The 12348-nt window shown below is 39.5% G+C and overlaps 1 pseudogene; it reads left to right on the top strand.

The window, feature by feature from the left end:
• Positions 1 to 3484: 3484 nt before the first annotated feature.
• On the top strand, positions 3485 to 11814 carry LOC106801184 (PCNA-interacting partner-like; annotated as a pseudogene).
• The last annotated feature ends 534 nt before the right edge of the window (positions 11815 to 12348 follow it).

The raw sequence follows: 12348 nt of genomic DNA, 5'->3' as shown, positions 1-12348 counted from the left end.
GAACTTACTCAAATTTTTAAAGAATATCTACAAAAATCCTACAGCTAACATCATATTTAATGATGAGAAACTAGAAGCTTTCCCACTAAGATCAGGAACAAAACAAGAATATCCCCTCTAACTATTCCTTTTCAACATCATACTGAAAGTCCTGCCTAATGCAATAAGAGAAGAAAAGAAAAGAAAAGGTATACAGGTTGGGAAGGAAAAAATCAAACTCTCTTTGTTTGCAAATGACATTATCATCTATGGAGAAAACCCAAAAGAATTGAAAAAAAGACTCCTGGAAGTAATAAACAATTACAGGAAGGCTGAAGTATACAAAGTTAATACACCAAAGTCAATCACTTTCTCATATACCAGCAATGAACAAATGGAATTCGAAATTGCAAACACAATACCATTTACATTACCATTTACAAAAAATGAAATACTTAAGTATAAAGCTAGCAAAATATGTACAAGAGCTATATGAGGAAAACTACAAAACTGATGAATGAAATCAAAGAACTAAATAGATGGAGAGATATTCCATGTTCATGGATAACAAGACTCAATATTGTCAAGATGTCAGTTCTTCCCAACTTGATCTATAGATTCAATACAATCCCAATAAAAATCCTGGCAAGTTATTTTGTGGATCTTGACAAAGTGATTCTAAAGTTTAAATAGAGAGGCAAAAGACCCGGAGTAGCCAACACAGTATTGAAGGAGAACAGAGTCAGAGGACTGATACTACCTGGCTTCAACTTACTATGAAGTTACAGTAATCAAGACAATGTGCTTTGGCAAAAGAATAGACAAGTAGATCAATGGAACAGAACAGAGAGCCGAGAAATAGACCCACAGAAATATAGTCGACTGATCTTTGACACAGGAGCAAAGGCAATATAATGGAGAAATGATAGTCTTTTCAACAAATGGTGCCAGAACAACTGGACAGACACATGCAAAAAGATTAATTTAGACACAGATATCACACTCTTCACAAAAAATAACTCAAAATGGATCATAGAGCTAAATGTAAAATTCAAAACTATAAAACTCTTAGAAGATGACATAGGAGAAAACCTAGATGATGTTGGGTATAGCAATGACTTTTTACGTACAGCACGAAAGGCATGATCCATGAAATAATTGAGGAGCTGGACTTCATTAAAATTAAAAGCATCTGCTCTGCATAAGATACTATCAAGAAAATGAGAAGACAAGCCACAGAATGAGAGAAAATATTTACAGAAGACACATCTGATACAGGACTGTTAACCATACATACAAAGAGCTCTTAAAAGTCAACAATAAAAAAACAAGCAACCTGATTAAAAAATAGGTCAAAGACTTTAACAGACATCTCAGCAAAGAAGATATACAGATGTCAATTAAGCATATGAAAAGATGCTACACATCCTATGTCTTGAGGGGAATGCAGATTAAAACAACAATGAGATACTGATACACACCTATTAGAATGACCAAAATCCAGAACACTGACAACACCAAATGCTGGCATGGATATGCAACAAAGAACGTCATTCATTGCTTGTAGCAATGCAAAATGGTACAGCCACTTTGGAAGACAGTTTTGCAGTTTCTGACACAACTAAATATGCTCTTACTATACCATCCAGCAATTGAGCCTCCTGGCATTTACCCAAAGGAGTTGAAACTCATATCCACACAAAAACTTGCACACAGATGTTTATAGCATCTTTATTCATGATTGCCAAAAGCTTGAAGCAACCAAGATGTCCTTCAGTAGGTAAATGGATAAACAAACTTTGGTATATCCAGACAATGGAATATTATGCAGCACTAAAAAGAAACGAGCTATCAAGTTATGAAAAGACATGGAGCAACCTTAAATGCATATTACTAAGGAAAAGAAGCCTATCTTAAAAGGCTACATACTGTATGATTCCAACTCTATAATATTCTGGAAAAGGAAAAACTATGGAGACTAAAAAGATTAATGGTTGCCAGGGGTTGGAGGGAGGGAGGGATGACTTTTAGGGCAGTGAAAATACTCTGTATGATAGTATAATGATAGATACATGTCCTTATACCTCTGTCTAATCTCATAGAATGTACAACATCAAGGGCTAACCCTAATGCAAAATAGGGACTTTGGGTGATAATAATGTGTCAGTGTAAGTTCATCAGTTGTAACAAATATAGCATTCTTGTGGGGAATGTGGATAATAGGGGAGGGTATGCATGTGTAGGCGCAGCAAGTATATGAGAAATCTCTGTACCTTTTTCTCAATTTTGCTGTGAATCTAAAATTGCTCTTAAAAAAGTCTTTTTTTAGAAGCAGTTCACTGTGGATATTATATTAATATATTTGAGTATGATTTAACTATGCCTTAAAACTAAGGTTTTTGTAATGTTTGAGATACTGTATTTTGAAGATTGTTTTATATAATTATAAATGATATGGTATATTAGAGTTAGTAAAAGAATGTCACATATGAGAGAAGCATGGTAAATCTGAAACTGAAGAGTTTCCTATTCAAACAAGATTTTTAAATGTGAATCTCTAGTAAAGGAATCTGATGAGAGATACAAAAAACACCACTGAATGTTAATTACCAGCCTCATTTTAATTCTTCATGATTTCAATGTTCATGTAGATGATCCTTCCAACACTCTGGTCTCTCCATTTCTTGAACTCTACTCCTCCTATCACTTGCTCATACTATAGACCTGGTCATATCCAATAATAAACCCTCCATAATCTCCATTTCAAGCATCCCATTCTCTGACCACTACCTCCACTCTCCCACAACCCCTGTCTTCTAACTCGCTGTCTCTAGTGCCCTGACTAAATCCTTCAACCTCACCAAGGCCTAGAATACATTGATCTCTCCAGCTTTTTACTGTGCCCCTTCTTAGCCTGTCAAACATTATAACAATTTCCTTGCAAACTCCATCAACTTGCACTGTCCCTTCATATTGGTTTGGAAAAATTCCAGCCCTAGTCAAGGCCAGAAGGCAGCTGGTCTCCACTGGGTGCTGCCACGGTGTGCGCCGGCTCTGCTTCTGGGTCAGAAGGTGGGAGCTGTGATTGGCTCTTGGGCCCTCCTGCGAGATTTAAAATGTAACCCGCAATGACTCGAACAGCAGCTGCACTGCAGCAGGGCAGGACATTTCTTTTTTTTTTAATTTTTATTTATTTAATTTCCCCCCAAAGCCCCAGTAGATAGTTGTATGTCATAGCTGCACATCCTTCTAGTTGCTGTATGTGGGATGCGGCCTCAGCATGGCTGGAGAAGCAGTGTGTCGGTGCGCACCCGGGATCCCAACCCAGCCGCCAGTAGCGGAGCACGCACACTCAACCACTAAGCCATGGGGCCGGCCCGAGGACTTTTCTTAAGTGGAATCTGCACCTCCCAGGTCTCCCTTGAGCCAGCACAGTGGAGAATTTACAGTTTCTCTAAGTGATGTCTTATTGACTTGGAAATACTTAGCAAATGAGAAATTGAACTTACCAGTGGAAAATATGGAAATGAGTGACCAATATGAAGATATTAGCAGGACTTATGAATATTTCTTAAAGAATAGCAATATGTTAGATCTGATCGATGTTTATAAAAAATGGAGTGTTTTGATTTGTAATTGTGAAAATAATGCCAACATATCCCCTAGTCAACTACGGGATTTTCTATCTGGCAGACAGCATGCAGTGGATGATGAAACTGATCTTCATGTACTGACATCACCAATAAGTAAACACAACCAGGATAATGAAAAGGTGAAGTTACTAGCAAAGAAAATTATCTACTCATATTTAAACCTGCTATTGAATTCAAAGAATGACCTGGCTCTGGCTCATATTCTCAATATTCCTGATAGAGGACTTGGAAGAGAAGCCTTCACTGATTTGAAACATGCTGCTCAAGAGAAACAGATGTCTATCTTTTTGGTGATCACATAACTTATTAGAACAATAGAGCTTGGAGGGAAAGGATATGCACCATCACCATCTGATCCTTTAAGGACATATGTAAAAGGATTGTCTAATTTTATTAATTTCATTGACAAATTAGATGATAATCTTGGAGAAATACCAAATCCAAGCACTGCAGGGGGTCGTATTCTCTCAGTGATAAAGATGCAGCTGATTAAAGGCCAGAACAGCAGGGATCCTTTTTATAAAACAGTAAAGGAAGTTGCTCAGGATTTGGATTTGAGGATAAAAATATTATCAATTCTCAACAAGGAGATGTAGCTTATAGTACCACTGACATCAGTTCTCCACGGCCAAAATCTTATGCCATAAACCATGGCATTGCATGCTGTGGCAGAGACACTGTGACAACTTTACTAGTTCTTTTGGATGAAGAAGCAGCCAGTGCTCCTACCAAAAACAAAGCAGAGCTTTTATATGATGATGAAAACAGTTCATCATAATGGAACTTCTATTCTTACACTTTTTAGCTCTCCCCCACAAGTGAATAATTCATCAATGAAACCCCTAAGAGAACGCATACATAAGTCAATGCAAAGAAAAAAATTAACACAAAGTAGGCTTCAAGATAAAACAGATGATGAAGGGCTGGCCCCGTGGCTTCGCGGTTAAGTGCATGCGCTCCGCTACTGGTGTCCCGGGTTTGGATCCCAGGTGTGCACCGACTCACCACTTGTCCGGCCATGCTGAGGCCACATCCCACACACTGCAACTAGAAGGATGTGCAACTATGACATACAACTATCTACTGGGGCTTTGGGGGAAAAAAAAAAGGAGGAAGATTGGCAATAGATGTTAGCTCAGAGCCGGTCTTCTTCAGCAAAAAGAGGAGGATTAGCACAGATGTTAGCTCAGGGCTGATCTTCCTCACAAAAAAACAAACAAACAAACAGATGATGAGAGACAAAGAGGGGCAATATAATGATAAAAGGGACACTCCACTAAGAAGACGTATCACTTATAAAGATATGTGCACCCAACACAGGAGCACCAAAGTACACAAAGCAACTATTAACAAACTTAAAAGGAGATATTGACAACAACACAATAATAGTAGGGGACCTTAACACTCACTTACATCAATGGATAGATCATCCAGACAGAAAGCCAATAAGGAAATAGTGGACTTAAATGAAAAACTAGACCAGATGGGCTTAATAGATATATATAGAGCACTCCATCCAAACAAGCAGAACACACATTCTTCTCAGGCATGCATGGAACCTTCTCAAGGATAGACCATATGTTGGGAAACAAGGCAAGCCTCTATAAATTTAAGAAGATTGAAATCATAAAAAGCATCTTTTCTGACCATAATGCTATGAAACTAGAAATCAACTATAAGAAAAAAACTGAAGGGCCAGACCGGTGGCGCAGTGGTTAAGTGCGTGTGCTCTGCACTGGTGGCCTGGGGTTTGCAGGTTTGGATCCCAGGCAGGCACCAACACACCGCTTGTCAAGCCATGCTGTGGCCGCATCCCATACAAAGTAGAGGAAGATGGGCACGGATGTTAGCCCAGGGCCAATCTTCCTCAGCAAAAAGAGGAGGATTGGCATTGGATGTTAGCTCAGGGCTAGTCTTCCTCACAAAACATAAATAAATAAATTTAAAAAAAAGAAAAAAACTGGGCAAGTGACAAAGATATGGAGACTAAACAACATGCTACTGAACAACATATGGATCATTGAAGAAATTAAAGGAGAATTCAAAGAATATCTGGCTACAAAAGAAAATGAAAATACACCATATCAACTCATATGAGATGCAGCAAAAGTGGTCCTGAGAGGGAAATTCATAGCAATACAGGGCCACCTTAACAAACAAGAACAATCCCAAATAAGCAATCTTAAATTACACCTAACAGAATTAGAAAAAGAAGAACAAACAAAGCCCAAAGTCAGCAGAAGGAGAGAAATAATAAAAATTAGAGCAGACATAAATGAAATTGAAACAACAACAACAACAACAAAACAGTGGAAAGGACCAATGAAACAAAGAGCTGGGGTCGATCTTGAGTCAAGATGGTGGCATAAGCAGACTCGGAACTCACCTCCTCCCGTGGACACAGCCAATTTACAACTACTCGTGGAAAAATTACCGCTGAGACAGAACTGAAAACTGGATAAGAGGAACTCCTACAACAACGGACAATCCTAACTGAGGTAGAAGAGGCAGAGACTCCCTTCTGGAGAGGAAAAACGCTGCCTTCACAAGCCGCCAGATTCATGGCTTCTGGGAGCAGCTCACAGTTACGTAGCCCTCCCTGGAGGCACGGGGCCCTGAGCCGGGGAGCGCCCCCGCTGTGGGCATTTTGTGGACCCAGCACAATTGAGACCAGCGGCATAATATCTGACTTTGCCTGCTACTAAAACATTGGGGAGTACCACCAGAAAACCCGGTTCACAAAGAAACTAAAACCGGCTCTTAAAGGGCCCGCGCACAAACTCACCTGTTTCAGAAATCATCCTAAAATCACCAGAAAGAAAGGTGCACAGTGCTGTGGTGAAAAGGGACTCACCTAATAGGCCCTGAGTGCATCTCGGTGAGGGGTGAGACCTCTCCAGGGACTGGGACATTGGTGGCGGCAATTGTTGTGGCCTGGTGTGGGCATGCTGACACAGACGCCATTGGAGTTCTCCCTGAGGCCTGCTAGCCCAGGGTCTGCCCCACCCACTAGAGCACCAATTTAATCCAGCTCAGCCAGGGCAGGCAGCCCACCCTAGAGACTGGCCCCACCCAACAACAAGCCCTCAGGCAACTTGTGGGCCTGCATAGATTGGTGACTGGATTCTCTGCAGCCTGGCAACTGAGCCGACTTTAGCGGGGCAGGGTGTGCACAAGGAGCGGGTGGAGAGTGTTGGGTGGTGGTGGAGTGTGTGGGGCTCCCGCCGTGGAGAGACTGGGTCCGCTTGGGGAGATCGGGGCACGCACACGGGGCAGGACTGTGTTGACTGTGTGTGTGGACCTGTGAGTGGCAGGGCTTGTCAGCTGCAGAAGACTTGTGCTTCTCAAAGACCCACATAGGGGGTTTGCCCCACCTTCCAAAGCCTGAAACAATTGGGTGCTCCTGTGCCTGAGGCCAGCCCCATCCAGCTGCAATCCTCAGAGAGCTGACAAGAGACCTAATAGGCTAGAGGCTTAGAGCAATTGTAAGGCCCTGAGCCTAACAACCTGCCATGCTGGGGGCTTCCTCACTTAAAAGAAATACTGCAACACAAATGTGGTATTAGAACTTGCAGCCAACTGTGCTGGGGCTCCCCACACCTGATAAAGAGACTGAAGGGCCCACAACAACTACAAGCAGCTGAGCATTACAACAGCTGGCTAGGAGCATAACTCGGCCTCCCTGGGTGCCTACAGGGAAACAAACAGGCCACAACAGAAGGACACACGTAGCCCACATAGGGGTCACCCCTGGAACATTGAGAACTGAGGGAAGCACACTGGAAGCCTCCTAAGGCATCACTTACATAAGGTCACCTATCCAAGAGCAGGAGACATAGGTGACCTACCTAATAGGTAGACACAAGCACAGGGAAAGAGGCAAAATGAGGGGGCAGAAGAATACATTCCAAGCAAGGGAACAGGACAAAACCCCAGAAAAGGAACTAAGTGAAACAGAAATGAGCAACCTACCTGACAGAGAGTTCAAACTAAGAGTGTTAAGGATGCTCACTGATGTGGGGAGAAGAATAGATGAACTCAGTGAGAATGTCAACAAAGAAATGGAAGATATAAAAAAGAACCAATCAGAAATGAAGAATACAATACTGGAAATGAAAAATTCATTAGAGGGACTCAAAAGCAGAGTAGAGGACACAGAAGAACATATTTGTGAGCTGGACGAAAGACTAGAAGAAATTACCCAAGCTGAACAGGTAAAAGAGAAAAGAATTAAAAAGAGTGAGGACAGCCTAAGGGACCTCTGGGACAACATCAAGCACACTAACATCCGTGTTATAGGTGTCCCGGAAGGAGTAGAGTGAGACAAGGGGACAGAGAATCTATTTCAAGAAATAATAGATGAAAACTTCCCTAACCTAAGGAAGGAAACAGACATCCAGGTATAGGAAGCACAGAGAGCTCCAAACAAGATAAACCCAAAGAGGCCCACACCAAGACACATCATAATCAAAATGTCCAGAATCAAAGATAAAGAGAGAATCCTAAAGCCGCAAGAGAATGTCAAGTTACATACAAAGGAAACCCCATAAGGCTATCAGCTGACTTCTCAGCAGAAACCTTACAGGCTAGAAGAGAATAGCATGATATATTTAAAGTGCTAAAAGGAAAAAACTTACAGCCAAGAATACTCTACCCAGCAAGGTTATCATTCAAAATGGAAGGAGAGATCAAAATTTTCCCAGACAAGCAAAAATTAAAGGAGTTTGTCACCAAGAAACCAGTGCTACAAGAAATGTTAAAGGGACTGATTTAAGGGGAAAAGAGAAGACCACAAATAGGAAAAATTATCTATTTCCATGCTAAGAGGGTAATGGATACAAATGCACAAAAAAGAGGTTAGATATGATATCAAAAACATAAAAGGAGGGAGGAGGGGAGTTAAACAGTACATCTTTCCGACAGAGGTCAAACTAAAGTGACCATCAATTCTGTATAGAAGAAGAAAGGAACAGAGAAGGACTACTAAAACACTGAGAAAAAAAAAAAGTTAAAATATGGCAGTAAGTACATACTTATCAATAGCTACTTTAAACGTCAATGGACTAAATGCTCCAATTAAAAGGCATAGGGTGGCTGATTGGATAAAAAAACAAGACCCGTATATACGCTGCATACAAGAGACACACTTCAGACCTAAAGACACTTACAAACTGAAAGTGAAGGGATGGAAAAAGATACTCCACGCAAATGGCAATGAAAAGAAAGCTGGGGTAGCAGTACTCATATCAGACAAAATAGACTTTAAAACAAAAACTGTAAAAAGAGACAAAGAAGGGCATTACATAATGATCAAGGGAACAATCCAACAAGAGGATATAACACTTGTAAATATCTATGCACCCAATGTAGGTGCACCTAAATATATAAAGCAATTATTAACAGACATAAAAACAGAAATAGACAGTAACACAATAATAGTAGGGGACTTTAACACTCCACTCACACCAACGGATAGATCATCCAAACAGAAAATCAATAAGGAAACATTGTCCTTAAACGACACACTAGAACAGATGGACTTAGTAGATATATACAGAGCATTCCATCCAAAAACCGAAGAATACACGTTCTTTTCAAATGCACATGGAACATTCTCCAGGATTGATCACATATTAGGCCACAAAACAAGTGTCCATAAATTTAAGAAGATTGAAATAATACCAAGCATCTTTTCTGACCACAACAGTATGAAACTAGAAATCAACTATAGGAAGAAAATCAGAAAAGCCACAAATACGTGGAGATTAAACAAAATGCTACTGAACAACGACTGGGTTAATGAAGAGATCAAAGAAGAAATCAAAAAATACCTGGAGACAAATGAAAATGAAAATACGACATGCCAGAATTTATAGGATACAGTAAAAGCGGTTCTAAGAGGGAAGTTTATAGCGATACAGGCCTATCTCAACAAACAAGAAAAATTTCAAATAAACAATCTAACAATGCACTGAAAAGAACTGGAAAAAGAAGAAAAAACAAAGCCCCAAATCAGTAGAAGAAGGGAAATAATAAAAATCAGAGCAGAAATAAATGAAATAGAGACCAAAAAAACAATGGAAAAAATTAATAAAACCAAGAGCTGGTTCTTTGAAAAGATCAACAAAATTGACAAACCGTTAGCTAGACTCAACAAGAAAAAAAGAGAGAAGGCACAAATAAGTAAAATCAGAAATGAAAGAGGAGAAATTACAACAGACACCTCAGAAATACAAAAGATTATAAGAGAATACTATGAAAAGCTATATGCCAACCAATTCGACATTCTGGAAGAAATGGATAAATTCTTAGAATCACACAACCTTCCAAAACTGGATCAAGAAGAAGTAGGGAATTTGAATAGACCAATCACCACTAAGGAGATCGAAACAGTAATCAAAAACCTCCCCAAAAATAAAAGTCCAGGACCAGACGGCTTCCCTGGTGAATTCTACCAAACATTCAAAGAAGACTTAATACCTATCCTTCTCAAACTCTTCCGAAAAATTGAGGAGGGGGGGAAGCTCCCTAACTCATTCTACAAAGCTGATATTACCCTGATACCAAAACCAGACAAGGACAACACAAAAAAAGAAAATTACAGGCCAATATCACTGATGAACATCGATGCAAAAATCCTCAACAAAATACTAGCAAATCGCATACAACAATACGTTAAAAAGATTATACACCATGATCAAGTGGGATTTATTCCAGGGATGCAGGGATGGTTTAACATTCGCAAATCAATCAACGTAATACACCACATTAATAAAATGAAGAATAAAAATCACATGATCATCTCAATAGATGCAGAGAAAGCATTTGACAAGATACAGCACCCATTTATGGTAAAAACTCTGAATAAAATGGGTATAGAAGGAAAGTACCTCAACATAATAAAGACCATATATGAGAAACCCACAGCTAATATCATCCTCAATGGTGAAAAACTGAAAGCTATCCCTCTAAGAACAGGAACCAGACAAGGATGCCCACTGTCACCACTCCTATTTAACCTAGTACTGGAAGTCCTAGCCAGAGCAATCAGGCAAGAGAAAGAAATAAAAGGGATCCAAATTGGAAAGGAAGAAGTGAAACTGTCACTATTTGCAGATGACATGATTTTATATATAGAAAACCCTAAAGAATCCACCAGAAAACTTTTAGAAGTAATAAACGAATATGGTAAAGTTGCAGGATACAAAATCAACATACAAAAATCAGTTGCATTTCTGTACACTAACAACGAAGTAGCAGAAAGAGAAATTAAGAATACCATCCCATTTACAATTGCAACGAAAAGAATAAAATACCTAGGAATAAACTTAACCAAAGAGGTGAAAGATCTGTACACCGAAAACTATAAAACATTTCTGAAAGAAATTGAAGCAGATATAAAGAAATGGAAAGATATTCCGTGCTCTTGGATTGGAACAATTAACATAATTAAGATGTCCATACTTCCTAAAGCCATCTATAGATTCAATGCAATCCCTATCAAAGTTCCAACAACATTTTTCACAGAAATAGAACAAAGAATCCTAAAATTTATATGGAACAAGAAAAGACCCCGAATAGCTAAAGGAATCCTGAGAAAAAAGAACAAAGCTGGAGGTATCACACTCCCTGATTTCAAAATATACTACAAAGCTATAGTAACCAAAACAGCATGGTACTGGCACAAAAACAGACACACAGATCAATGGAATAGAATCGAAAGCCCAGAAATAAACCCACACATCTATGGACAGCTAATCTTTGACAAAGGAGCCAAGAACATACAATGGGGAAAAGAAAGTCTCTTCAACAAATGGTGTTGGGAAAACTTGATAGCCACATGCAAAAAAATGAAAGTAGACCCTAACCTTACCCCATACACAAAAATTAACTCCAAATGGATTAAAGACTTGAATGTAAGACCTGAAACTGTGAAACTTCTAGAAGAAAACATAGGCAGTACACTCTTCGACATCGGTCTTAGCAACATCTTTTCAAGCACCATGTCTGACCGGGCAAGAGAAACAATAGAAAAAATAAACAAATGGGACTACATCAAACTAAAAACTTCTGCACAGCAAAGGAAACCATCAACAAAAAGAAAAGACAACCTAACAATTGGGAGAAGATATTTGCAAACCATACATCTGCTAAGGGGTTAATCTCCAAAATATATAAAGAACTCATGCATCTCAACAACAAAAAAACTAACAACCCAATTAAAAAATGGGCAAAAGACCTGAACAGACATTTCTCCAAAGAAGATATACAGATGGCCAACAGACACATGAAAAGATGTTCAACATCATTAACTATCAGGGAAATGCAAATCAAAACTACAATGAGATATCACCTCACGCCCGTCAGAATGGCTATAATTAACAAGACAGGAAACAACATGTGTTGGAGAGGATGTGGAGAGAAGGAAACTCTCATATACTGCTGGTGGGAGTGCAAACTGGTGCAGCCACTATGGAAAACAGTATGGAGATTCCTCAAAAAATTAAGGACAGAACTACCATATGAACCAGCTATTCCACTGCTGAGTATTTATCCAAAGAACGTGAAAACACCAATGCATAAAGATACATGCACCCCTGTGTTCATTCCAGCATTATTCTTAATAGCGAAGACTTGGAAGCAACCTAAGTGCCCATCAAGGGATGAATGGATAAAGAAGACGTGGTATATATACACAATGGAATACTACTCAGCC

The sequence above is a fragment of the Ceratotherium simum genome, chromosome 24, assembly GCF_057802395.1.
Source record: "Ceratotherium simum simum isolate JZ-2026a chromosome 24, ASM5780239v1, whole genome shotgun sequence".
Classification (NCBI taxonomy): Eukaryota; Metazoa; Chordata; class Mammalia; order Perissodactyla; family Rhinocerotidae; genus Ceratotherium; species Ceratotherium simum.
Note: the sequence above shows the minus strand (reverse complement) of the source record. Positions and strands in the feature narration are given on the sequence as shown.